This window comes from Globicephala melas, chromosome 18 (assembly GCF_963455315.2).
Source record: "Globicephala melas chromosome 18, mGloMel1.2, whole genome shotgun sequence".
Classification (NCBI taxonomy): domain Eukaryota; kingdom Metazoa; phylum Chordata; class Mammalia; order Artiodactyla; family Delphinidae; genus Globicephala; species Globicephala melas.
In genome coordinates, this window is record NC_083331.1 from 46,742,929 (window position 1) to 46,758,899 (window position 15,971).

General features: G+C 37.0%; 1 protein-coding gene across 5 annotated transcripts in view; it reads left to right on the forward strand.

The window, feature by feature from the left end:
• The window catches only part of PIBF1 (progesterone immunomodulatory binding factor 1), a 212,483-nt gene that overhangs the window by 52,053 nt on the left and 144,459 nt on the right, over positions 1-15,971 (forward strand). The window lies entirely within an intron of this gene.

Here is a 15,971-nt window from a genome sequence, read left to right on the forward strand (position 1 = left end):
TTATTCATGCAGTTACTTTTAGAACAGCATATATTAGGTTTTTTTAGAGATTGGCAGCATTAAGGGAAAAATAAATGCTACTTATTTCAATAGCAGTTATTTTTATATACCATCATTATGGTCATATGGCTTTTCAAAATTGATGTTTTAGAAGGAAACATTTTTGAAATGGACTTAATTGTCATACTAGTTTATCAGAACCGACTTGAGTGTATGCTATTATCTTTGCCAACAAGCAAGACTTTAAATCAGACTAAGGTTGATATTAGAGAAGGTTACATTTGAGCTCTAAGAACAATAAATTTACTTATTTAGCAAATATTTATTAAGGTCCACCATGTTCTAGATATATGTCAGATGCCATAGATACAGTGGTGACCTCTGCCTTTGCAAAGCTGGTAGTCTAATGGAGAAATAGAGAAACCATGATCAAAAGTATGATGATAATGAAGCAAATGGCAAGATGCACAGGGTGAGACCACATAGACTCAAGGTATATCCAACTCAGCCCTGGGAGGAATCGGGGAAGATTACGTGGAGGGAGAAGTACCCATGCAGCACCTGCATGATGACTAAGAGTAAGACTGTCAGTTATGGGAGGGAAGGGAATTAGGGGAATTAATGCACACCCTGGAGGCAAGACAAAATGAAGTTTTTTGAACAAATAGAATAATTCAGAGTGGTTAGACCATAGACCAAGAGGCAACGAGTTGTAAGGGATGAAACAGAAGAGGGAAATAGGTCCAAATCATGCATTTGAGCCATTGTCTAAGACCATGAACAATTGAAAGATTTGGGGAATATGCGTGATATGATCTAATTTTATATAAAAAGACCATTCTGTGATGTGGAGGATAGACTGGAAGAGTATAAGGCTATAGACAAAGAGGCCACTTTTAGAGGTTGTTTCCCTTATCAAGACGGGTAGTGAAGATGGAACTGGATTAGTAGCAGTAGAGACGGGGAGAAGTGGGCCAGATTGGAAGAGTGCTCAGGAGATGGAACTAACCTAACTAAACAGTCAGGAGGATTCATTGGCTAGATTGGATTGGGGAGTGAGAAGTTACAGATGTCACCAGGTTCTTGATTGGGCAGCTGCGGGGATAGTGATGCAGTTTTTAAAGCATTAGAAAAAGACACGGCTTTAATTGGGAAACATGACAAATTTAGTTTAGTTTCATTAAGTCTGTGTGACATATGCAAGTAGAAGTTGATTATATAAGGTCTGAATCTCAGGAGAAAGATCTAGATGTGAGCTAGACCTGTGGCATAGGTGATACTACTATTTTGTTTTACAAATAAGTACTTATAGTCCTGTGGCTCAATTCTGTTATGGATTTTATAATAAAGGCTTTTATTGGCCAACTTAATAACCTTAAAATTCATGGGATTGTTTCTATGGTAACGTGTGATTACTTCCAAACAATTCACATAACCACATAAACCTTGGTATGTAATCATTTTGAGAATGCACTGATTTTTTAGTTTTTGTTGTTGCCGTTGTTGTTTTACTTTTTAAAGACTCCTTTAAAATGCATCCCCTGGTAACATAAATTGATGTAAACTAGCGCCTGTTCTCTAAGATGTTTGGTAGAGGTAGGTTGAGAAACAGTCGACAGAACCATTTCTGGAAGCAGGGAAGCTGAAGACAGGTTTCCTTTTCCCCTGTGTTGTTCTAACTCCATAGCCACGTCAAAGTGGATACCACCTAGTCAGGGAATTCCTGGGACTGGGGCTACTGCCCTAGAAACCCCAGTCAGCCACCAGATCCAGAATGACCCCATGGATATTAAAGCTAGGGTGGATGGTTGCCACCAGGTGGTGCCAAACTGCATCCCAAGCCTAAAGACATTTGAATTGCACAGGACTTCTAGCCAGCTGTATGTAGTATAGACTCACCTTTATCATTGTATTAACCTCACAATAATCCAACCCTGTGTTTTATGTGGCTGAATCTTTTTTAATCCCAGTTTCTTCATTCTGGCAGGATTTAACTATAGTTAGAGCTTACGTTCCACTGGTCTTTCACAAGGTAAAAATAAATTGCAACTTATTTCTTTTTAAATCTTACAACTTAAAATAATTAAGGAACGGATTTTAGTATTCCTTGTTATGAAACATGAGATTCAGAAAACACAAGTGTACACATTTAGATATCTTTGTGTCTGAGCAAATTAATCATGTGCTTTGGACTTACACGTTTAATTGTGTCAGTTTTATTTTAGCAAAGTATGCTGTTACAATATGAATTAAAATGGATAAAGTACTTACACTGGCATATTGGTACTTAGTCTCCTTGCCTCTTGGCCAATAAACATTTTTAGGATAAAGTTAAATAATAAGATTAGAGAAATATATTTTGCCTTTGGTTTGCTTTCTATACGTTGGGGGATATTAAGAGAGTACCTTTTTAAAGACTTAAATATACGACATGACACCATAAAACTCCTAGAAGAGAACATAGGCATAACATTCTCTGACATAAATCATAGCAATGTTTTCTTAGGTCAGTTTCCCAAGTCAGTAGACATAAAAGCAAAACTAAACAAATGGGACCTAATCAAACTTACAAACTTTTGCACAACAAAGGAAACCATAAACAAAATGAAAAAACAATTTATGGAATGGGAGAAAATATTTGCATGCGATACAAGGCTTCATTTCCAAAATATACACTCAGCGCATACAACTCAATAACAGAAAAGCAAACAACCCAATCAAGAAATTGGCAGAAGACCTAAATAGACATTTCTCCAAAGAAGACATACAGATGGCTAATAGACACATGAAAAGATGCTCAACATTGCTAATTATTAGAGAAATGCAAATCAAAACTTTAGTGAGGTATCACCTCACACCGGTCAGAATGGCCATCATTAAAAAGTCTACAAATAACAAGTGACAGAGAGGGTGTGGAGAAAAAGAAACCCTCCTACACTATTGGTGGGAATGTAAATTGGTGTAGCTACTATGGAAAACAGAATGGAGGTTCCTTAAAAAACTAAAAATGGAGTTGCCATACGATCCAGCAATCCCAATCCTGGGCATATATCTGGAGAAAACTCTAATTCAAAAAGATATATGCACCCAAATGTTCATAGCAACTCTATTTACAATAGCCAAGACATGGAAGCAATCTAAATGCCCATAGACAGATAAATGGATAAAGAAGATGTGGTATATGTATACAGTGAAATACTACTCAGCCATAAAAAAGAATGAAATAATGCCATTTCAACATGGATGACCTAGAGATTATCACACTAAGTGAAGTAAGCCAGAAAGAGAAAGACAGATAACATATGATATCACTTATATGTAGACTCTAAAATATGATACAAATGAACTTATTTACAAAACAGAAGTAGACTCACAAACATAGAAAACAAACTTATGGTTACCAAAGGGGAAAGGGAGTGGGGGAGGGATAAATTGGGAGTTTGGGATTAGCAGATACAAACTACTGTTACATAAAATAGATAAACAACAAGGTCCTACTGTATATCACAGGGAACTATATTCAATATCCTGTAATAAACCATAGTGGAAAAGAAAAAAAAAAAGATATGTACTCAAGGGTTGAGATTTAATAAAGTAATTTTACTGCTTTAAGAAAAGAGAGAGAGAGTGCCTTTTATTTTCTCCTCTTAGATGTGGAAAAGAAAGATGGAACTCATGCCATGCAATCTTGGTATCTGCCCCTGCAGTCAGTCATACCAGTAGTTTGTGAAGTTAAGGGGTTGAGAAGGAAGAGGAAGAGAAGAGATAAAGACCTAAGAAAAGGCAGAGATAAACAAAGAAAGAACTTGGGTATTTGGGTACATCCAAAATACTATAGTTGGGATTATAATGTGTATGTATGCTTTGGCTCAGTCTATGAGTTAGGTTTCTTGTCTTTTTCTGTACTTTATATATAGTTGCTTTAAAATGATATTTTGGAGCTGTGGGAAATAATGAGTGAAACTCACTATGGTGGTGAGATTTATTGTATAAAAAACTTCTTACATAGTAGGACCGTCTTGCACATTTGGAAGAAAAGCATTATTCCCTGAACAGGGAGTATATTATGAAAGAGATTTGGAATGAGACTAAACTTAAATCTTGGTTCTGCCACTTACTAGCTGAGTGAATATGTCACTTAATATCGCTGAAGTTTAATTTTCTCTTTTATAAAATGAGCTCATAATACTCTTTCACAGGGTGATCTGTAAGGTCTAAATGAGATAATATGTGTAAAAAGTACAGTATAAATTATAAATCTGTATGTAAATGGTAGTTATTTAGCTACCTTTTGCTTATGAGAAATACTTTAAAAAATTATTTTATCCATTGTGTGGACAATTTAAGTAAAATGAGCATTATATAAAAGAAAACTGGTAACGTTATGGAATTGTTTATTGTCACTGAAAGGCACTATTAGAAAATATATAATTATTCTTAAGTATTGATCTCCGTGGCATTTAACCACTTTTGTTGAATGAGACAATATAGACAGAGAGGCTGCATGCCATTTGTTTCAATCCAAATTTTTGCATAAGATGGCGAACTTATTTGTTCCTGATTAATACTGTGAGATAATGAAATAAGAGGAGATAAAGTCAGCTGATTGTTTTCTCAGAAAGTAAAACTACCTTTACCTAAGAAAGGCTCATTATTATAAATAGTCTCATTATTATAAACACAGAAAGAGCTAGCCTCATAGTAATGCTGTAAAAAGGGTAAGGATGAGTTTGTTAGAGATATTCATTATACTCTTTATACTGCACAGAATATGGAGATTCAAATTGCTCTACAGTTATTTGAAAGGGGGAAGGCAGTAGGGAAAAGGGATCAAAAATATGTTTTTAAATGTAACAATTAGTATTGCTTTAGTGATTTTATTTTCCCACCGTATGAAGAAAAGCTATCTTGACCACAGTTTATCATCCTCCAAAAGTACTCAAGAAGAAGCTTAATGACGTAAACTTAAAATATGCATAGAATCTCAGAGTGATAGTAAACACTTTTGAATCTTGAATCTAAGTTTATTTACAAAGGTTAGTTGAGTATACCTAATGCATTACAATAGGTGAATTGGAACTAGTGTACAGAGGTTCCATTCATGATTTAAGAAATATATGTCCTCATTAGTGCTTAAACAAACTTCTTTCATTCATATCCTACCAGATATCTGTATAATTTTTAAAGTTCTTTTATGAAAAAACTTAAGAATATTCTACTTTATCTTTTCAGCTAGACTATTCTGAAAGTATATGGCTTTACAGATAAAGCCATAACTCAGTATCTTAACTTCTCAAATAATTGTAAATGAAATTTTATTGTTAGCTGTCTTTTATTGTCAACTATATTCTTTATGCCTATAGGTGATTACACATGCGTTCACTTTTTAATTAATAATATTTAAGAATTTCAAGGTGTATAGGGTGTGCCAGGTATGAAGCAAGGACAGTTCGGGTTATGCAAAAACTTAGATTTTCCTTCATTGTATTATTCATAGGGTGGTGAGGGAGGCTGGTAAAGGGAAGGGTCAGATTTTAAAATGTCCTGTTGTCAGTTTATGTGGGGAGGTTTTACAGTAAAAGGGTGGCATGATATATTCATCTTTTGTAACCATGGTTGCAGTGTGAGGTGGATTATGGTTGAAAAGGACATGGGGGCAGAAAGATTGGTTGGGAGACAGTTGCAAAGTTTAAGTGAAGATGAGAAATGGAATAAGAGCTGAATTTAAAGATTATTTATGTAGTAGAATTGACAAGACCTGGTTATTGACAGGAAGTGGACCAGAATAACTCCACCTCTTCTGCTTTCCTGGTCTCAGAGAGATGGATTGTTAGGCACGGCCATTAACTCAAGGTTGTAGACAAGATTGAGAAAGGAAGATAACACTTAATTCCTGATGTTTTACAGATATGGCAGCTCTGATCAAGCCCCAAAGTAATTCTCTAAGATCACATGGTTTATTTGTTTGTCTATTATTCATTAAGAAATTTTAAATTTTATTATTACTTATTTTATTATTATTTATGAGGTAACATTGATTTATAACATTAAATAAGTTTCATGTGTACAACATTGTATTTCTACTTCTGTATACCCTACAACATGCTCATCACCAAAATTTTATTTTTCACCTGTAATCATACAGTTAATCACCTTTACCCATTTTGCCTTCCCCTTCCCCTTCCCACCACCACTCCGTTCTCTGTATCTACGTGTTGTTTGGTTTGTTCATTATTTTGTTTTTATTTATTTATCAGTTTTTCATATTCCACATATGAGTTAGATCTTACGATATTTGTCTTCCTCCATCTGACGTATTTCACTTAGCATAATACCCTCAAGGTCCAACCATGTTGTCACACATGGCAGATTTCATCTTTCTTTATTGCTGAGTAGTATTCCAGTGTGTGTGTGTGTGTGTGTGTGTGTGTGTGTGTGTGTGCGTGTGATATATATATATATATGCCACACCTTCTTTATCCATTCATCTGTTGATAGGCTTAGATTGTTTCCATATCTTGGCTATTGTAAATAATGCCACAGTGAACATAGGGGTGTGGATATCTTTTCAGATTAGTGTTTTCTTGTTCTTGGACTATATACCCAAAAGTGGGGTAGCTGGATCATATGGTAGTTCTATTCTTAATTTTTTGAGGAATCTCCGTACTGTGTTATAGTGGCTGCACCAATTTACATTCCCACCAGTAGTGTATAAGGGTTCCCTTTTCTCTAGATCCTCTTCAACACATGTTATTTCTTGCCTTTTTGTTAATAGCCATTCTGTCAGGTGAAGGTGATAGCTCACTGTGGTTTTGATTTGCATTTCCTTATTAATTGGTGGTTTTGAACATCTTTTCACGTGCCTGTTGGGCATCTGTTTGTCTTCCTTAAAAAATGTCTGTTAATCTCCTCTGCCCATTTTTTAATCAGGTCGCTTTTGTTGTTGAGCTGTATGGGTTCTTTATGTATTTTGGATATAAACCCCTTATTGCATATATCATTTACAGACATCTTCTCTCATTCATTAGGGTCATTGTTGAGTTATTAATGGTTTCCTTTGCTGTGCAGAAGCTTTTTAATTTGATGTAATTCATTTGTTTCTTTTTGCCTTTGTTTCCCTTGCCTGAGAAGACATATCTAGAAAAATATTGTTAAAATTGATGTCAAAGAGCATACTGGCTATGTTTTTTTCTAAGAGTTTTATGGTTTCAGGTCTTACATTCAAGTCTTTAACCCATTTTGAGTAAATTTTGTGTATGGTGTGGGATAGTTGTCTAGTTTCATGTTTTTGCATGTGGCTGTCCAGTTTTCCTAACACGATTTATTGGAGAGACTATCCTTTCTCCACTGTATGTTCTTTGCTCCTTTGTCGTAAATTAATTGTCCATATGTGTGGGTTTATGTCTGGGCTCTCTATTCTGTTCCATTGATCTATGTATCTGTTTCTCTGCCAGTACCATGCTGTTTTGATTACTGTTGCTTTGTACTATAGTTTGAAACCAGGGAGTGTGATGCCTGCAGCTTTGTTCCTTTTTCTCACAATTGCTTTGGTTATTCAGGGCATTTTGTGGTTCCATATAAATTTTAGAAAGTTTTGTTCTATTTCTGTGAAAAGTATCTTGAAATTTTGATAGAGATTACATTGAACCTGTAGATTGCTTTAGATAATAAGGACATTTTGACAATGTTAATTCTTTCAATCCATGAGCACGGAACATTTCTCCATTTATTTGTGTCTTTTTCAATTTCTTTCAACAGTAAGATCACATAGTTTATAACTAGAAAATTTTCTCTACTGTGCCCCAGATACAACTCCCCTCACTTCTCAGGTAAGGCCCTGAGGCAAGAAGGGACCTTAAGGTGATGAAGCTTCTCCAGCAGTTTTCTCTGTTTTCCCCATGGTACTCTTAGAAATATTATAATTTTCTTTATATACAATAAAAAATCTTGGGAAACATTGCCCTAATTATCATTCTCTAAGTGAATACCTTCATATTTTTAATTTAGATTTTCATATTTTAAAAATTTTGTATTGAAGTATAGTTGATTCACAATATTATATTAGTTTCAGGTGTGTAGCATAGTGATTCAGTATTTTTATGGATTATACGCCATTTAAAGTTATTACAAAATCATGACTATAATTCCCTGTGCTGTACAATATGTCCTTATGGCTTATTTATTTTACACATAGTAGTTTGTGTCTTTTAATCCCATACTCCTATCTCACCCCTCCCCTAGATTTTCATATTTAGATAACATACTAACAATAACTAGTATTTATTGAGTATACATAAATAGATGTATCACATACGTTATAGAGAGAATTAAATGGGACGGTTTATGAGGTTGTAGGTATTAGTATCCCCATTTTACAAATGTGGAAGCTGAGACCCTGAGAGGCTGTGATTTGTCTATGATCATAGACTTTTTAACTGGTGAAACTAGGTAGCTCTGACTCTGCAGTGTAATGCAGACTCCCATCTTACTGGGCAAGGCTATGAAAATTGACAAAAGATTTCTTATTGAAACTCTAATTTTGGACTTCCCTGGTGGCACAGTGGTTAGAATCCACCTGCCAATGCAGGGGACACGGGTTTGAGCCCTGGTCCAGGAAGATCCCACGTGCTGCGGAGCAACTAAGCCCGTGTGCCACAACGACTGAGCCTGTGCTCTAGAGCCCACGAGCCACAACTACTGAGCCTGTGTGCCACAACTACTGAAACCCGCACGCCTAGAGCCCATGCTCTGCAACAAGAGAAGCCACCGCAGTGAGAAGCCTGCGCACTGCAACAAAGAGTAGCCCCCACTCACCACAACTAGAGAAAGCCCACATGCAGCAACGAAGACCCAACACAGCCAAAAATAAATGAATAAGATAAATAAATTTATTTTTTTTAAAAAAGAAAGAAACTCTAATGGTAATGTTTTTAGAAAAGAAACTCGGTCTTTTAAGAGAGTTTGCAAACCCTGCTTCACACTTGAGGGCTGAGTGCGGATTATTAGAACTTTATAAAAGCAGTAAAAGCGTTCGTAATTTTTAAAATTAAGGAAGAGACCTTCATTTTTCTATAAAATGGTATAATTTTTTGACAAGGTCTGCCTCTCAGACACTACTCTGCACTTATAACTAGAGCCCATCCCCTCTTGCTATATAAGGACACACTCCAGAAATTCTCCTCTATGTCTCCTATATTGACAGTTTTCCCGTCTGCCATGTATAAACATATTATTTCTCCCCTTTTTAAAAAGCCTCTTTTATCTCCACTTCCCCCTCCAGCCACTGCCCCGTTTCTTTACTCCCCTTTGTGACCAGATTCCTGCAGAGTTTATATACTCATTCCTTACCCTCATTTTTAAAATTCCACTACCAAACTTTGCCTCCATACCAGTCAAAAAAAGCTGTTCTTATCACAGCCCCCAGAGACTATGTTCCCAAAAAGTCTAGTGGTCAGGTTCTCTTCTTACCTTGCTTGACCACAGCGATATTGAATATAGTTGATCACTCCCTACTCCTGGAAACACACTCTCTTTAATGGCTTCCAGGATCCCGCACTTTGACTGTTCCCCTTCCTCACTGGCATCTTTACTGGTCTTTCCTGTCTCCTTGACATCTTTTGCAGCTGCCTCCGTGACATTTCCACTTGGTTATCTAATAAACGTCTTAAATTTAACATGTCCACATGCAAACTTCTGTCCCTCCAACCTTGCTCTGCCTCAGTCTGACCCAGTGCGATTAAGGACAGCTCTAGTCTTCTTGCTCAGGCCAAAAACCTTGAGGTCATCTTCAACATCTTTTTCATATTCCATATGTTATTCATTAGCAGATCCTTTTGATTGTGTCTTCAGAATTTATTGATCTTTTATCATCAATAAATACTACCTTGGTCCAAGTTATCATTATCTCTTGGTTGATCTTTTATCATCAGTAAATACTACCTTGGTCTAAGTTATCATTATCTCTTGCTCTGATTACAAGAGCCACTTAAGTGGTCCCCCAGCTTCCTTCTGTGTTCCTGTTAAACAGTAGGTCAAATTGGATCACTCCTCTGCTCAGATAAAAAGGCACTCCATATCACTCTGTCAAAGTTTAAGTGATTAAAATGGCCTGTGATGCTACCTCATCTGTGCCCAGCATTCCCACCCTCATTTTACTACTCTGTTCTACTCACTCACTCAATCACACTGCCTCCTGTTCCTTTAACAGTGGCGTGTTTCCCACCTCAGGTCTTTTGTATTTACAGTTCCCACAGCTTAACCACCACTTCTGGATACCCTGCAGCCCTGTCTCCTCTCTTTCTCCACATCTTCAGATGTCATCTGCTCTCTCCCATCTTTCTTGACCACCCTGTTTAAAATTGTGAAGGCCCCCCACTCCTCCCACACCTACTAGCCCACACCCGTTAGCCCCTTCTCTGCTTCACTTTTCTCCAGAGCACCTAGGACCTACGGACATGCATTTGGTTTCTTTCCTACTAGAATGCAATCTCCACGTGAGCACGGATTTTCCTCTGTTGTTCACGGTTGGATTCCCAGGTGCCACTGTCTGGTCTGTTGTAAGTGCTCAATAAATATTTGTTGAATGGAAGAATGAATTGCTCCTACTTTTGAGAAATCAGACTGTTGCTTTAGATGAAATGAAAAGCTGCACAAAATTTATGAGATGGATTTGATCAGAACCAAGCATGGTGACTGACATTTGTATACCTCAATTAACCATCCACCAGAGTCACCTAGTTTCATTTCAATATATTACATTTTATTCCATCAGCTACTTGTTAAACCTCAACACATTAATGGATTTCAAAGTGTTTTGCATTTTGGTGCTTACCTTCTTTTTATAATTAAAAAAATCATTTATTTACTTTTGGCTGCAGTTTTCATATCTATAAAATGAAAAAAAAATGTGCTTGAGCACCAACTAAAGTAAAAGGATAGGAAAATGTAGCTTCTTCATTTAACAGTAATCTCAAAAATTTTCCACTCTTAAAATGCGTAACTTCCCCCAAGAAATCGTTACATAAAATTTATACTTTGTTGTTTTTTTCATGTCCTATTCATTCACTTTTCAACTATATTAAAGGAAAAATTATCAGTCATTGATTATATAATGAAAGATAATCCACTTGGAATTCTTTTATTTCATGCCACCTTTTTTTTAAATCTTCATTGGAGTATAATTGCTTTACAATGGTGTGTTAGTTTCTGCTTTATAACAAAGTGAATCAGTTATACATGTACATATGTTCCCATATCTCTTCCCTCTTGCATCTCCCTCCCTCCCACCCTCCCTATCCCACCCCTCTAGGTGGTCACAAAGCACCGAGCTGATCTCCCTGTGCTATGCGGCTGCTTCCCACTAGCTATCTATTTTACGTTTGGTAGCGTATATGTGTCCATGCCACTCCTTCACTTTGTCACAGCTTACCCTTCCCCCTCCCCATATCCTCAAGTCCATTCTCTAGTCGGTCTGTGTCTTTATTCCCATCTTGCCCCTAGGTTCTTCATGACCTTTTTTTTTTTTCTTAGATTCCATATATATCTGTTAGCATACGGTATTTGTTTTTCTCTTTCTGACTTACTTCACTCTGTATGACAGACTCTAGGTCCATCCATCTCACTACAAATAACTCAATTTCGTTTCTTTTCATGGCTGAGTAATATTCCATTGTATATATGTGCCACATCTTCTTTATCCATTCATCTGTTGATGGATACTTAGGTTGCTTCCATGTCCTGGCTATTGTAAATAGCGCTGCAATGAACATTTTGGTACATGAAGCTTTTTGAATTATGGTTTTCTCAGGGTACATGCCCAGTAGTGGGATTGCTGGGTCGTATGGTAGTTCTATTTGTACTTTTTTAAGGAACCTCCATACTGTTCTCCATAGTGGCTGTATCAATTTACATTTCCACCAACAGTGCAAGAGGGTTCCCTTTTCTCCACACCCTCTCCAGCATTTATTGTTTGTAGATTTTTTCATGATGGCCATTCTGACCGGTGTGAGATGTTCTCTCATTGTAGTTTTTTAATTTTTTTAACATCTTTATTGGGGTATAATTGCTTTACAATGGTGTATTAGTTTCTGCTCTATAACAAAGTGAATCAGTTATACATATACATATGTTCCCATATCTCTTCCCTCTTGCATCTCCCTCCCTTCCCCCTCCCTATTCCACCCCTCCAGGCGGTCACAAAGCACCGAGCCGATATCCCTGTGCCATGCGGCTGCTTCCCACTAGCTATCTACCTTATGTTTGTTAGTGTATATATGTCCATACCTCTCTCTCGCCCTGTCACAGCTCACCCTTCCCCCTCCCCATATCCTCAAGTCTGTTCTCCAGTAGGTCTGTGTCTTTGTTCCTGTCTTACCCCTAGGTTCTTCATGACATTTTTTTTCTTATATTCCATATATGTGTGTTAGCATATGGTATTTGTCTTTCTCTTTCTGACTTACTTCACTCTGTATGACAGACTCTAGGTCTATCCACCTCATTACAAATAGCTCAATTTCGTTTCTTTTTATGGCTGAGTAATATTCCATTGTATATATGTGCCACATCTTCTTTATCCATTCATCCGATGATGGACACTCAGGTTGTTTCCATCTCCTGGCTATTGTAAATAGAGCTGCAATGAACATTGCGGTACATGACTCTTTTTCAATTATGGTTTTCTCAGGGTATATGCCCAGTAGTGGGATTGCTGGGTCATATGGTAGTTCTATTTGTAGTTTTTTAAGGAACCTCCATACTGTTCTCCATAGTGGCTGAACCAATTCACATTCCCACCAGCAGTACAAGAGTGTTCCCTATTCTCCACACCCTCTCCAGCTTTTATTGTTTCTAGATTTTTTGATGATGGCCATTCTGACTGGTGTGAGATGATATCTCATTGTAGTTTTGACTTGCATTTCTTTAATGATTAATGATGTTGAGCATTCTTTCATGTGTTTGTTGGCAGTCTGTATATCTTCCATGGAGAAATGTCTATTTAGGTCTTCTGCCCATTTTTGGATTGGGTTGTTTGTTTTTTTGTTATTGAGCTGCATGAGCTGCTTGTAAATTTTGGAAATTAATCCTTTATCAGTTGCTTCATTTGCAAATATTTTCTCCCATTCTGAGGGTTGTCTATTGGTCTTGTTTATGGTTTCCTTTGCTGTGCAAAAGCTTTGAAGTTTCATTAGGTCCCATTTGTTTATTTTTGTTTTTATTTCCATTTCTCTAGGAGGTGGGTCAAAAAGGATCTTACTGTGATTTATGTCATAGAGTGTTCTGCCAATGTTTTCCTCTAAGAATTTGATAGTTTCTGGCCTTACATTTAGGTCTTTAATCCATTTTGAGCTTATTTTTGTGTATGGTGTTAGGGAGTGATCTAATCTCATACTTTTACATGTACCTGTCCAGTTTTCCCAGCACCACTTATTGAAGAGGCTGTCCTTTCTCCATTGTACATTCCTGCCTCCTTTATCAAAGATAAGGTGACCATATGTGCGTGGGTTTATCTCTGGGCTTTCTATCCTGTTCCATTGATCTTTCTGTTTTTGTACCAGTACCATACTGTCTTGATTACTGTAGCTTTGTAGTATAGCCTGAAGTCAGGGAGCCTAATTCCTCCAGCTCCGTTTTTCTTTCTCAAGATTGCTTTGGCTATTCGGGGTCTTTTGCATTTCCATACAAATTGTGAAATTTTTTGTTCTAGTTCTGTGAAAAATGCCAGTGGTAGTTTGATAGGGATTACATTGAATCTGTAGATTGCTTTGGGTAGTAGAGTCATTTTCCCAATGTTGATTCTTCCAATCCAAGAACATGGTATATCTCTCCATCTATTTGTATCATCTTTAATTTCTTTCATCAGGGTGTTATAATTTTCTGCATACAGGTCTTTTGTCTCTTTAGGTCGGTTTATTCCTAGATATTTTATTCTTTTTGTTGCAATGGTAAATGGGAGTGTTTTCTTGATTTCACTTTCAGATTTTTCATCATTAGTGTATAGGAATGCCAGAGATTTGTGTGCATTAATTTTGTATCCTGCTACTTTACCAGATTCATTGATTCGTTCTAGTAGTTTTCTGGTAGCATCTTTAGGATTCTCTATGTATAGTATCATGTCATCTGCAAACAGTGACAGCTTTACTTCTTCTTTTCCGATTTGGATTCCTTTTATTTCCTTTTCTTCTGTGATTGCTGTGTCTAAAACTTCCCAAACTATGTTGAATAATAGTGGTGAGAGTGGGCAACCTGTCTTGTTCCTGATCTTAGTGGAAATGGTTTCAGTTTTTCACCATTGAGGACGATGTTGGCTGTGGGTTTGTCATATATGGCCTTTATTACGTTGAGGAAATTTCCCTCTATGCCTACTTTCTGCAGGGTTTTTATCATAAATGGGTATTGAATTTTGTCGAAAGCTTTCTCTGCATCGATTGAGATGATCATATGTTTTTTCTCCTTCAATTTGTTAATATGGTGTATCACATTGATTGATTTGCATATATTGAAGAATCCTTGCACTCCTGGGATAAACCCCACTTGATCGTGGTGTATGATCCATCCTTTTAATATGCTGTTGGATTCTGTTTGCTAGTATTTTGTTGAGGATTTTTGCATCTTTGTTCATTAGTGATATTGGCCTGTAGTTTTCTTTCTTTGTGACATCTTTGTCTGGTTTTGGTATCAGGGTGATGGTGGCCTCGTAGAATGCGTTTGGGAGCGTTCCTCCCGCTGCTATGTTTTGGAAGAGTTTGAGAAGGATAGGTGTTAGCTCTTCTCTAAGTGTTTGGTAGAATTCGCCTGTGAAGCCACCTGGTCCTGGGCTTTTGTCATGACATCTTTTTTTTTTTTTTTTTTGCGGTACGCGGGCCTATCACTGTTGTGGCCTCTCCTGTTGCAGAGCACAGGTCCAGACGCACAGACTCAGCGGCCACGGCTTACGGGCCCAGCCGCTCCGCGGTATGTGGGATCTTCCCAGACCAGGGCACGAACCTGTGTCCCCTGCATTGGCAGGCGGACTCTCAACCACTGTGCCACCAGGGAAGCCCTGTCATGCCGTCTTAAAATCAAATGCAAATGGACAGTTTTATGTTTTGTCCGGGAAGAAGAATCTGAAGGTAGAAGAGATTAATTCAGATGCTTTTCCTGTATGTAAGGTTGCCATATAAACAGCCTGTGTAAGTCCCTTTTGTTCCAACTGGAAAAAATATGTTCACTTTTATTGACCAAAAATATTTTTACATGGGGGCAGAAGGAGGAGAATGGGTTGCTTAGTTGTACTTGCTAAGCTCTGCTGACAACCCTGTTTTTTCACTGTTTATCTTTAGTAAATTTCAGGTTCTGAGGCATTTGTGATGTTTATTCAGGCTAACACATGCTCTTGGCATTGCCAAATTCTGATTTGTTCCTGTTAGAATTTTAAGGGTTCCTGAAGTTTTTCTCATTTTTCTCACATTTTCCTTCCACTTTTCAAGGATCTATTTTGATTTGACCTATTGGTACCATGAAATTGGTCTTCTAGTAGGAAGGAAATATATTCCTTCCTGTACAGAAATCTGATGATATTGTATGTTTTGTACTGGGGTTTTCAGTAAATCCTTTTATTGGAGAAATCATCAAGAACTTAACTCTTTAAGTTTCTTGTTTGAATGTGATAATTTAAGTGATATCTCCCAGTTGTTTTTCCACAAAAGTTCTGGTTTATGCCTATTTCTGTAGCGTAATTATTAATAGCACCCCTTTCACTCTAAGACGTGCCTAAGTTAAAAAATATATTATTTGGACACTAGTGATAATACTACGAAACTCACTTTTCTTTTGCATTTTACGTAGGATTGATAAGGTTTCTTTTCCTTTTTCTGCCATCTTTCCTCTCAGTCCACCCCCCACACACAAATATAGGATGGATGGGGAGAGATCAATGTGTGTTATGGAGATGGAGTTAGTAAGAAACAACATGAAAGAATTATGAAAAAATTTTG